The 12,565-nt window shown below is 46.7% G+C and overlaps 2 protein-coding genes across 3 annotated transcripts in view; one reads left to right on the top strand and one right to left on the bottom strand.

The window, feature by feature from the left end:
- LOC143766333 (uncharacterized) overlaps nucleotides 1–8,217 on the bottom strand; it is a 167,686-nt gene extending 159,469 nt beyond the window's left edge. For both annotated transcript variants that reach the window (XM_077253925.1, XM_077253928.1), the window contains exon 1: nucleotides 7,847–8,217. The gene's annotated coding sequence lies outside the window, so the exon portion shown is untranslated. The remainder of the gene's footprint in view (nucleotides 1–7,846) is intronic.
- The window catches only part of LOC143766330 (uncharacterized), a 1,024,462-nt gene that overhangs the window by 513,158 nt on the left and 498,739 nt on the right, over nucleotides 1–12,565 (top strand). The gene's annotated exons all lie outside the window — the stretch shown is intronic.

The following is a 12,565-nucleotide window of genomic DNA, read 5'->3' as shown; positions in this document are numbered from 1 at the left end:
AGCTCATCCAGAGTGTTGGGTCTTGCGTCTCTCAACTTTCTCTTCACAATATCCCACAGATTCTCTATGGGGTTCAGGTCAGGAGAGTTGGCAGGCCAATTGAGCACAGTAATACCATGGTCAGTAAACCATTTACCAGTGGTTTTGGCACTGTGAGCAGGTGCCAGGAAGCATGAAGTGCTCCAAAATCTCCTGATAGCTAGCTGCATTGACCCTGCCCTTGATGAAACACAGTGGACCAACACCAGCAGCTGACATGGCACCCCACACCACTGACTGTGGGTACTTGACACTGGACTTCAGGCATTTTGGCATTTCCTTCTCCCCAGTCTTCCTCCAGACTCTGGCACCTTGATTTCCGAATGACATGCAAAATTTGCTTTCATCAGAAAAAAGTACTTGGGACCACTTAGCAACAGTCCAGTGCTGCTTCTCTGTAGCCCAGGTCAGGCGCTTCTGCCGCTGTTTATGGTTCAAAAGTGGCTTTACCTGGGGAATGCGGCACCTGTAGCCCATTTCCTGCACACGCCTGTGCACGGTGGCTCTGGATGTTTCCACACCAGACTCAGTCCACTGCTTCCTCAGGTTCCCCAAGGTCTGGAATCGGTCTTTCTCCACAATCTTCCTCAGGGTCCGGTCACCTCTTCTCGTTGTACAGCGTTTTCTGCCACATTGTTTCCTTCCAACAGACTTACCATTGAGGTGCCTTGATACAGCACTCTGGGAACAGCCTATTTGTTGAGAAATTTCTTTCTGGGTCTTACCCTCTTGCTTGAGGGTGTCAATGATGGCCTTCTTGACATCTGTCAGGTCGCTAGTCTTACCCATGATGGGGGTTTTGAGTAATGAACCAGGCAGGGAGTTTTTAAAAGCCTCAGGTATCTTTTGCATGTGTTTAGAGTTAATTAGTTGATTCAGAAGATTAGGGTAATAGGTCGTTTAGAGAACCTTTTCTTGATATGCTAATTTATTGAGACAGGTTTTTTGGGTTATCAGGAGTTGTAGGCCAAAATCATCAGTATTAAAACAATAAAAGACCTGACAAATTTCAGTTGGTGGATAATGAATCTATAATATATGAAAGTTTAATTGTAATCATTACATTATGGTAAATAATGAAATTTAACACTATATGCTAATTTTTTGAGAAGGACCTGTATACAGACGGCCCAGCGGCTGAATTCTCGCCAGGCTAGATGGTCCCTGTTCTTCTCCCGGTTCCATTTTACTCTCCATTTTCTCTCCGGGGAGAAGAACATTCGTGCCGACGCTCTCTCCCGCCCCGTAGTGTCATCTGAGGAGGAGGAGGAGCCTCGGCTTATTGTCCCTTCTGAGAGCCTGAGAACTGTGGCTCCGGTTTCGCTAGAGTCCGTGCCCCCGGGCAAGACTTACGTACCAGCAAATTTGCGACCGGAGGTTCTCTCTTGGGCTCACTCGTCCAGAGTGGGTGGACATTTTGGGACCAAGAGGACATCTGAGCTTTTGGAGATGATGTACTGGTGTTAGCATATGGCCCGTGACGTTGGGGACTATATTCGGGCGTGTGTCTCCTGCGCCCAGAATCGGTCTCCTCGGCAACAGCCTGCTGGGTTACTTTACCCCATGCCGGTGGCAGACAGGCCCTGGGAGATGGTCGGGATGGACTTCGTGGTGGGCTTACCCAAGTCTCGTAGCTGCACCGTTATCTGGGTAGTCACCGATCATTTTTCTAAGATGGTGCATTTGGTGCCGCTTCCACTGTTACCTTCTGCACGGGCCTTGGCGGCGTTGTTCATAAAACATATTTTCCGCTTACATGGAATGCCTGATAAAATTGTCAGCGACCGGGTCCCCAGTTTGCGTCTCGGTTTTGGAGAGAGCTCTTCCGTTTACTCAGCATAGAGCTGAATCTCTCCTCTGCATATCATCCCGAGACGAATGGGTTGGTAGAGAGAACCAACCAGACTCTGGTGACATACTTGCGACATTTTGTCTCTGCTAGGCAGGATGACTGGGCATCTTTGCTACCTTGGGCGGAATTTGCCTTGAACAACGCCGTAGCCGACTACAACTGGTCAGACTCCTTTTCTCCTTAATTACGGCCAGCATCCGCCTGTCCCTGTGCCCATGCCCATGTCATCCACCCAGGGGCAGACATACCGCCGGTTCAACCGGTGCAACCGCACCGGGGCCCAGAGCGGGAGGGGGGCCCCGACGGCGACGGACATACACGGCAGCATTGTTGTGAGGATCCTGTAATGAGCGGTTCTGCGGTACCGAGTGACCGCTGGTGAAGAAGCTGCGGTGCCCGGAGTCTGCGGAGACCATCTGTCCACAGTCCGGGAGAAGGAGCCAGGGACGCCGGGACCAGGTGAGTATCATATTTACCTGTCCCCGTTCCACACGCCGGGTGCCGCTCTGTCTTCCCGTCCTCTTGCAGTGACTGTGCAGGTCAGAGGGCGCGATGACGTACTAGTGTGCGCGCCGCCCTCTGCCTGAACAGTCAGTGCGGAGAGACGGGACGGTGAGGACCAGCGGGCAGCAAGAGAGGTGAGTATGTCAATTTTTTTATTTTTATTGCAGCAGCATTTATATGTGGCACAGCGTTATATGGAGCATCTATGGGCCATAATGAATTGTATGGAGCATTATATGTGGCAGCACAGCTTTATATGGACTCCATATAAAGCTGTGCCGCCACATATAATGCTCCATACAATTCATTATTACCCCATAGATGCTCCTTGCTCCATATTATGGAGCATCTATGGGGTAATAATGAATTGTATGGAGCATTATATGTGGCGGCACAGCTTTATATAGAGCATCTATGGGGCAATATTCAATAATGAATTGTATGGAGCATTATATGTGGCGGCACAGCTTTATATAGAGCATCTATGGGGCAATATTCAATAATGAATTGTATGGAGCATTATATGTGGCGGCACAGACTTATATGGAGCATCTATGGGGCAGTATTCAATAATGAATTGTATGGAGCATTATATGTGGCGGCACAGACTTATATGGAGCATCTATGGGGCAGTATTCAATAATGAATTGTATGGAGCATTATATGAGGCGGCACAGCTTTATATGGAGCATCTATTGGGTAATAATGAATTGTATGGAGCATTATATGTGGCGGCACAGCTTTATATGGAGCAACTATGGGGCAATAATGAACAGTATGGAGAATTATATGGGGCTCCTGATTCAATATGGATATTCAAAAACACTTAACCTACTGATGTCTCAATTAATTTTACTTTTATTGGTATCTATTTTTATTTTTGACATTTACCCGTAGCTGCTGTATTTTCCACCCTAGGCTTATACTGGAGTCAATAAGTTTTCCCAGTTTTTTGTTGCAAAATTAGGGGGGTCGGCTTATACTTGGGTCGGCTTATACTCGAGTATATACGGTAGTTTAAGAAGGGGTTGTCTAGTAGAAGACAACCCTTTTAAGCACCTACATGCATCTGACATACCTGTTGATATGTTGTGGTGTTTATGCCCCTTTTTATTGTTTATAATACAATAATATATCTGTTAAATAGTCTGTAATGTTACAACCTATATGTTTACATAACTTTGTTGCGGTATGGGGGGGGGGCCCAGGAAGATTTTTTGCACAGGGGCCCTCTGCAGTCTGTGTCCGCCCCTGCATCCACCGATTCTAGGGTGGCAGACTGGGCAGTGGAGGCACGTGACATCTGGGACCGCACACAGGATGCCATCCGGGCCTCCAAGGAGAGAATGAGGGTTTCGGCTGATACACACCTGCGCCCCGCTCCGACCTTTGCTCCTGGCGACTTAGTGTGGCTTTCCGCCCATAACATCAGGCTGCGAGTTGAGTCCACTAAGTTTGTGCCTCACTACATTGGCCCGTACAAGGTTCTGGAACAGGTCAACCCTGTAGTCTACCGTTTGGCTATTCCTCCACGCCTTGGTATCACTGATACTTTTCACGTTTCCCTCTTAAAGCCCGTTCATTTGTCCCAGTTTTCTGAGTCATCTGCCGGGACATAGGGTTCATCCACGGATGAGTTTGAGGTGAATGCTATCATGGGGTGCAAGGTGGTACGTGACAAGAAATTTTATCTGGTGGACTGGAAGGGTTACGGTCCAGAGGATAAAACCTGGGAGCCTGTGGAGCACATTCGGGCTCCGCTGCTCATTGCAGCTTTTGAGCGTAGCGAGGCTCAAGGAGGGGGGGCCCTAGGAGGGGGGTAATGTTAGGAGTCGAGTTTCCTCTGCTGCACAGGGGGAATCTCGATCCGTGTCTGCTGCGGTCTCCCATTCTGCATCGGCCGCAGTGGAGCCTGCTCAGTGGAGACGTTGGTCCCAACGTCTCACTAAGACTGATACTGTGCAAAGGGTTACTGCTGCCTCTCCAGGCTCTGCTATTGTACCCTGCACTGATCTGCGGCGAGCAGGCTTTTCTGGGACTAAGTCCTGCTTTGCACACACTGAGCATGCCCAGGGTAAGATCTCTCAGTGGAGATCAAGGGTCACATGCTCAGGTACTGCAGCCAAATCTATTGGTCCTTCTAGGAAGGTCCTGTAGGTGCGCAGGCTCTGTAGCAGCCTCTCATTGGTCCTCCTAGGAAGGTCCTGTACGTGCTGCAGCTATTTAAGGCTCGCATGGCCATGCGCTAGTATCTTCCTAAGTTATGTGCTTTGCACCAGTGTGGTCATGTGTTTGTATGTGTTCAGGGACCCGGCTGAAATAAGCCCCTAGAACGCTGGCACCTCCGGCGAGGAGATTGTGTTTGTGTGTATTCAGGGACCTGGCTGAAAAAGCCCTAGAATGCTGGCACCTCCAGCGAGGAGTTTTGTGTGCATGCATGACCACTGACTGCTCTCATTTGGGTAGTTAGCCTGTGCCTCTGTGAAAGTCTAACAGGGCACAGAGCTTTGCTTTCTCGGCCGCTCTGTGAAGCTAACAGAGCTGGTTCATACTGCCATATAGTGCCACCAATTACTTAGCAGCAGGTTCTTTCCTGCACGGTGGATCCCGGGTTGCGAACGCACCAATCCCATCTAATAAATATATTCGGTGCGTTCCACCAACCCTAACAGTGGGGGCATGTTGTACAATTATAATGTGTGTCAGGAATGGCGGCACTGTGGGAACATTTTACTGTGTGAGGGGCCAATAAAGAGGCCACGTACTATGAGAGTAATACATGTTTCCTTGGTTCCCGTTTTTCATAGTTGGGTGTTTTATATCTATCAGCAGAAAAAGAACAAAACCATAGTGATTCTTGTAAGGAGGCAACACAAACCCCCCTAAATATAACATTTTATAACAACCCCACAATTTGTGACCCTTCAGGGTAAATCGCTATCTCACCATTGGATTAGAGCTGATACTATGAAGCTAAAGTGACTAAACAGACTTTCTGTCACATCCATAAAGGGGCACATTTCCGTGTTTGTCAGAACTGTCTGAGGATTATTAGATTTGACTCAGTGCCTTGCGAAAGTATTCGGCTCCCTGGAACTTTTCAACCATTTCCCACATATCATGCTTCAAACATAAAGATACCAAATGTAAATTTTTGGTGAAGAATCAACAACAAATGAAACACAATTGTGACGTTGAACGAAATTTATTGATTGGTTTAAATTTTTGTGGAAATTCAAAAACTGAAAAGTGGGGCGTGCAATATTATTCCGCCCCTTTATTCGGCGATTACAGCTGCAAGTCGATTGGGGTATGTCTCTATCAGTTTTGTACATCGAGAGAATGAAATTCTTGCCCATTTTTCCTTGGCAAACAGCTCGAGCTCAGTGAGGTTTGATGGAGATCGTTTGTGAACAGCAGTTTTCAGCTCTTTCCACAGATTCTCAATTGGATTGAGGTCTGGACTTTGACGTGACCATTCTAACACCTGGATACGTTTATTTGTGAACTATTCCATTGTAGATTTTGCTTTATGTTTGGAATCATTGTCTTGTTGGAAGGCAAATCTCCATCCCAGTCTCAGGTCTTTTGCAGACTCCAACAGGTTTTCTTCAAGAATGGTCCTGTATTTGGCCCCATCCATCTTCCCATCAATTTTAACCATCTTCCCTGTACGCGCTGAAGAAAAGCAGGCCCAAACCATGATGCTGCCACCACCATGTTTGACAGTGGGGATGGTGTGTTCAGGGTGATGAACTGTGTTGCCTTTACGCCAAACATATCGTTTGGCATTGTTGCCAAAAAGTTCGATTTTGGTTTCATCTGACCAGAGCACCTTCTTCCACATGTTTGGTGTGTCTCCCAGGTGGCTTGTTGCAAACTTTAAACAACACTTTTTATGGATATCTTTGAGAAATGGCTTTCTTCTTGCCACTCTTCCATAAAGGCCAGATTTGTGCAGTGTACGACTGATTGTTGCCCTATGGACAGTGTTATGGTTCTCAATGGCAAGAGAACATAGCCCAGCAAACATAAGAACTAGCTCTTGGAAGGATGGAAACTAAACTGACCATGAACTAAACCTGCCGCACAACTAACAGTAGCCGGGTAGCGTAGCCTGCGTTTTATCCCTAGACGCCCAGCGCCGGCCGGAGGACTAACTAATCCTGGCAGAGGAAAATATAGTCCTGGCTCACCTCTAGAGAAATTTCCCCGAAAGGCAGACAGAGGCCCCCACAAATATTGGCGGTGATTTTAGATGAAATGACAAACGTAGTATGAAAATAGGTTTAGCAAAATTGAGGTCCGCTTACTAGATAGCAGGAAGACAGAAAGGGCACTTTCATGGTCAGCTGAAAACCCTATCAAAAATACCATCCTGAAATTACTTTAAGACTCTAGTATTAACTCATAACATCAGAGTGGCAATTTCAGATCACAAGAGCTTTCCAGACACAGAAACGAAACTACAGCTGTGAACTGGAACAAAATGCAAAAACAAACAAGGACTAAGTCCAACTTAGCTGGGAGTTGTCTAGCAGCAGGAACATGCACAGAAAGGCTTCTGATTACAATGTTGACCGGCATGGAAGTGACAGAGGAGCAAGGCTAAATAGCGACTCCCACATCCTGATGGAAACAGGTGAACAGAGAGGATGATGCACACCAGTTCAATTCCACCAGTGGCCACCGGGGGAGCCCAAAATCCAATTTCACAACAGGACAGACTGTCCCACCTCAGCTGTAGATCTCTGCAGTTCATCCAGAGTGATCATGGGCCTCTTGGCTGCATCTCTGATCAGTCTTCTCCTTGTTTGAGATGAAAGTTTAGAGGGACGGCCTGGTCTTGGTAGATTTACAGTGGTATGATACTCCTTCCATTTCAATATGATCACTTGCACAGTGCTCCTTGGGATGTTTAAAGTTTTGGAAATCATTTTGTATCCAAATCCGGCAGTAAACTTCTCCACAACAGTATCACGGATCTGCCTGTTGTGTTCCTTGGTCTTCATGATGCTCTCTGTGCTTCAAACAGTACCCTGAGACTATCACAGAGCAGGTGCATTTATACGGAGACTTGATTACACACAGGTGGATTATATTTATCATCATTAGGCATTTAGGACAACATTGGATCATTCAGAGATCCACAATAAACTTCTGGAGTGAGTTTGCTGCACTGAAAGTAAAGGGGCCGAATAATATTGCACATCACACTTTTCAGTTTTTGAATTTCCACAAAGATTTAAAATAACCAATATATTTCGTTCAACTTCACAATTGTGTTCCACTAGTTGTTGATTCTTCACCAAAAATTTACATTTGGGATCTTTATGTTTGAAGCATGATATGTGGGAAAAGGTTGAAAAGTTCCAGGGGGCCGAATACTTTCGCAAGGCACTGTAGTTTCCCCCAATTAGAAGGGACACCTGTGGATATTGGGGTCTTTACCTGCTACAGTCCTGGTAAGATTTACTCAGTAAAGTGCTGTAATCGCTTTTCTCCCAAAGGGTTAAATGCCGTCTGTAACTTCAGTGTCTTTCTATGAAGCTTCTTCTCCGAACTTTCTTCCTGTTTTCTGCCGTATTTCTATTACTGTCTGGAATCAGGAATGTATTAAGTCCTATAGAAACTGCAGAGAAAGAATCATTTCTATTTCTGTGTTTCCAGGATTCTTCTTGCGGGAATTGGCTGCGATATCCCCTGTGCAATATATTTCTAGTATTAATACGCCAGTAATGGGGAATCTCCACATCACATCCCTCCACCTGCAGAGCCGCACTCCACATAGAGAATAATGGAGCCTCCAGCACCTACCTCCACCTGCAGAGCCGCACACCACATATATGGCTGCTCTGTGCGCACAGGACCTGTGATGAGGTCACAGGAGGGGAGGAGTCAGGGGTCACATGATCAGGGGCCTCAGTGTATACAGGACTCTGCTGTGCTGGTTGTCATGGTGCTGGATGAGGGGAAGTTTATGTGGGGTCAGGACTCAGAAGGGGTTTACAGTGTGGATGTAGCAGAGCCATGTGTGTACGAAGTGTATGGAGCGGAGCCATGTGTGTATGAAGTGTACGGAGCGGAGCCACATGTGTATGAGGTGTACGGAGCGGAGCAGTTTGTGCACGAGGTGTATGGAGCAGAGCCACACACGTACGGAGCAGACTGTATGTATGGGCTCATACTCACATGCTGTTGTGAATTTGCTTTTTGCTCCCTCTAGTGGTTACTAGTTTTTTGACTCTGGTTTTTCTGTCATTCCTTTTATCCGCACCTGGGTCGTTAGTTAGGGGTGTTGCTATATAAGCTCCCTGGACCTTCAGTTCAATGCCTGGCAACGTAGTTATCAGAGCTAGTCTGCTGTGCTCTTGTCTACTGATCCTGGTTCCAGTTATATCAGCTAAGTCTGCCTTTTGCTTTTTGCTATTTGTTTTGGTTTTGTATTTTTGTCCAGCTTGTTCCAAATCTATATCCTGACCTTTGCTGGAAGCTCTAGGGGGCTGGTGTTCTCCCCCCGGACCGTTAGACGGTTCGGGGGTTCTTGAATTTCCAGTGTGGATTTTGATAGGGTTTTTGTTGACCATATAAGTTACCTTTCTTTATTCTGCTATCAGTAAGCGGGCCTCTCTGTGCTAAACCTGGTTCATTTCTGTGTTTGTCATTTCCTCTTACCTCACCGTTATTATTTGTGGGGGGCTTCTATCCAGCTTTGGGGTCCCCTTCTCTGGAGGCAAGAAAGGTCTTTTGTTTTCCTCTACTAGGGGTAGCTAGATTCTCCGGCTGGAGCGTGTCATCTAGAATCAACGTAGGAATGATCCCCGGCTACTTCTAGTGTTGGGTTAGGAGTAGATATATGGTCAACCCAGTTACCACTGCCCTATGAGCTGGATTTTTGTATTCCTCAGACTTCCACGTACCTCTGAGACCCTCGCCATTGGGGTCATAACAGTTATATGGTCAACCCAGTTACCACTGCCCTATGAGCTGGATTTTTGTATTCCTCAGACTTCCACGTACCTCTGAGACCCTCGCCATTGGGGTCATAACAGTTTGCCAGGCCAGTATTAAATGTTTAATGCGTTGCAGAAGAGGGATTATAAGAAAGAAGATTCTGAGTTTTTGTTTTTTTTTTTTCTTTCTTCTTCCCCTTTACCTCAGAGTGGCTATGCTTGCTGCAGACATGAATGTCCAGACCTTGATTACAAGTGTGGACCAGCTGGCTACTCGTGTGCAGGGCATACAAGACTATGTTATCAGAAATCCTAGGTCAGAACCTAAAATACCGATTCCTGAACTGTTTTCCGGAGACAGGTTTAAGTTTAGGAATTTTGTGAATAATTGTAAATTGTTTTTGTCCCTGAGACCCTGTTCATCTGGAGACTCTGCTCAGCAAGTAAAAATAGTTATTTCGTTCTTACGGGGCGACCCTCAGGATTGGGCTTTTTCGCTGGCGCCAGGAGATCCGGCATTGGCTGATATTGATGCGTTTTTTCTGGCGCTCGGTTTACTTTATGAGGAACCCAATCTTGAGATTCAGGCAGAAAAGGCCTTGCTGGCTATGTCTCAGGGGCAGGACGAGGCTGAAGTGTATTGCCAAAAATTTCGGAAATGGTCCGTGCTGACACATTGGAACGAGTGTGCACTGGCCGCTAATTTTAGAAATGGCCTATCTGAAGCCATTAAGAATGTTATGGTGGGTTTTCCCATTCCCACAGGTCTCAATGATACTATGGCACTGGCTATTCAAATTGACCGGCGGTTGCGGGAGCGCAAAACCGCAAATTCCCTCATGGTGTTGTCTGAACAGACACCTAATTCGGTGCAATGTGATAGAAAAACCGCAAATTCCCTCATGGTGTTGTCTGAACAGACACCTGATTTAATGCAATGTGATAGAATCCTGACTAGAAATGAGCGGAAAATTCATAGACGCCAGAATGGCTTGTGCTACTACTGTGGTGATTCTACACATGTTATCTCAGCATGCTCTAAACGTATAGCTAAGGTTGTTAGTCCTGTCACCGTTGGTAATTTGCAACCTAAATTTATTCTGTCTGTAACTTTGATTTGCTCACTGTCGTCTTATCCTGTCATGGCGTTTGTAGATTCAGGTGCTGCCCTGAGTCTTATGGATCTGTCATTTGCTAAGCACTGTGGTTTTACTCTTGAACCATTAGAAAATCCTATTCCTCTTAGGGGTATTGATGCTACGCCATTGGCAGCAAATAAACCGCAGTATTGGACACAGGTTATCATGTGCATGACTCCTGAACACCGCGAGGTGATACGTTTCCTGGTTTTACATAAAATGCATGATTTGGTTGTTTTAGGGCTGCCATGGTTACAGACCCATAATCCAGTCCTGGACTGGAAGGCTATGTCAGTCTCAAGTTGGGGCTGTCGTGGTATTCATGGGGATTCCCTGCCTGTGTCTATTGCTTCTTCTACGCCTTCGGAAGTTCCGGAGTATTTGTCTGATTATCAGGATGTCTTCAGTGAGTCTGAGTCCAGTGCACTGCCTCCTCATAGGGACTGTGACTGTGCTATAGATTTGATCCCAGGCAGTAAGTTTCCTAAGGGAAGACTGTTTAATCTGTCGGTACCTGAACATACCGCTATGCGTTCATATATCAAGGAGTCTCTGGAGAAAGGACATATTCGTCCGTCTTCTTCCCCCCTTGGTGCGTACAACCTTGTGCGCATTAAGCAAGGTGATGAATGGAAAACCGCATTCAATACGCCCGAAGGTCATTTTGAGTACTTGGTGATGCCTTTTGGGCTCTCCAATGCGCCTTCAGTTTTTCAGTCCTTTATGCATGACATTTTCCGGAAGTATCTGGATAAATTTTTGATTGTTTATCTGGATGATATTTTGGTTTTTTCTGATGATTGGGATTCGCATGTGGAGCAGGTCAGGTTGGTCTTTAAAATTTTGCGTGAAAATTCTTTGTTTGTCAAGGGCTCAAAGTGTCTCTTTGGTGTACAGAAGGTTCCCTTTTTGGGGTTCATTTTTTCCCCTTCTGCTGTGGAGATGGACCCAGTCAAGGTCCGAGCTATTCTTGATTGGACTCAGCCCTCGTCGGTTAAGAGTCTTCAGAAGTTCTTGGGTTTCGCTAACTTCTACCGTCGTTTTATCGCTAATTTTTCTAGCATTGTGAAACCGTTGACGGATATGACCAAGAAGGGCTCCGATGTAGCTAACTGGGCTCCTGCTGCCGTGGAGGCTTTCCAGGAGTTGAAGCGCCGGTTTACTTCGGCGCCTGTTTTGTGCCAGCCCGATGTCTCACTTCCCTTTCAGGTTGAGGTGGATGCTTCAGAGATTGGAGCAGGGGCCGTTTTGTCGCAGAGAGGCCCTGGTTGCTCTGTTATGAAACCTTGTGCCTTTTTCTCCAGGAAGTTTTCGCCTGCCGAGCGAAATTATGATGTGGGCAATCGGGAGTTGTTGGCCATGAAATGGGAATTTGAGGAGTGGCGTCATTGGCTCGAGGGTGCTAAGCATCGTGTGGTGGTCTTGACTGATCACAAAAATCTGATGTATCTCGAGTCTGCTAAACGCCTTAATCCGAGACAGGCCCGCTGGTCATTGTTTTTCTCCCGCTTTGATTTTGTTGTCTCGTATTTACCAGGTTCAAAGAATGTGAAGGCCGATGCTCTTTCTAGGAGCTTTGTGCCTGATGCTCCTGGAGTCGCTGATCCTGTTGGTATTCTTAAAGATGGAGTTATCTTGTCAGCTATTTCTCCGGATCTGCGACGTGTGTTGCAGAGATTTCAGGCTGATAGGCCTGAGTCTTGTCCACCTGACAGACTGTTTGTCCCGGATAAATGGACCAGCAGAGTCATTTCCGAGGTTCATTCCTCGGTGTTGGCAGGTCACCCGGGAATTTTTGGCACCAGAGATCTGGTGGCCAGGTCCTTTTGGTGGCCTTCCTTGTCAAGGGATGTGCGGTCATTTGTGCAGTCCTGTGGGACTTGTGCTCGAGCTAAGCCTTGCTGTTCTCGTGCCAGCGGTTTGCTCTTGCCCTTGCCTGTCCCGAAGAGACCTTGGACACATATCTCCATGGATTTCATTTCTGATCTTCCGCTATCTCAGGGCATGTCCGTTATCTGGGTGATATGTGATCGCTTCTCCAAGATGGTCCATTTGGTTCCTTTGCCTAAGCTGCCTTC

Source organism: Ranitomeya variabilis, chromosome 4 (genome assembly GCF_051348905.1).
Source record: "Ranitomeya variabilis isolate aRanVar5 chromosome 4, aRanVar5.hap1, whole genome shotgun sequence".
In the NCBI taxonomy this organism is placed as follows: domain Eukaryota; kingdom Metazoa; phylum Chordata; class Amphibia; order Anura; family Dendrobatidae; genus Ranitomeya; species Ranitomeya variabilis.
Note: the sequence above shows the minus strand (reverse complement) of the source record. Positions and strands in the feature narration are given on the sequence as shown.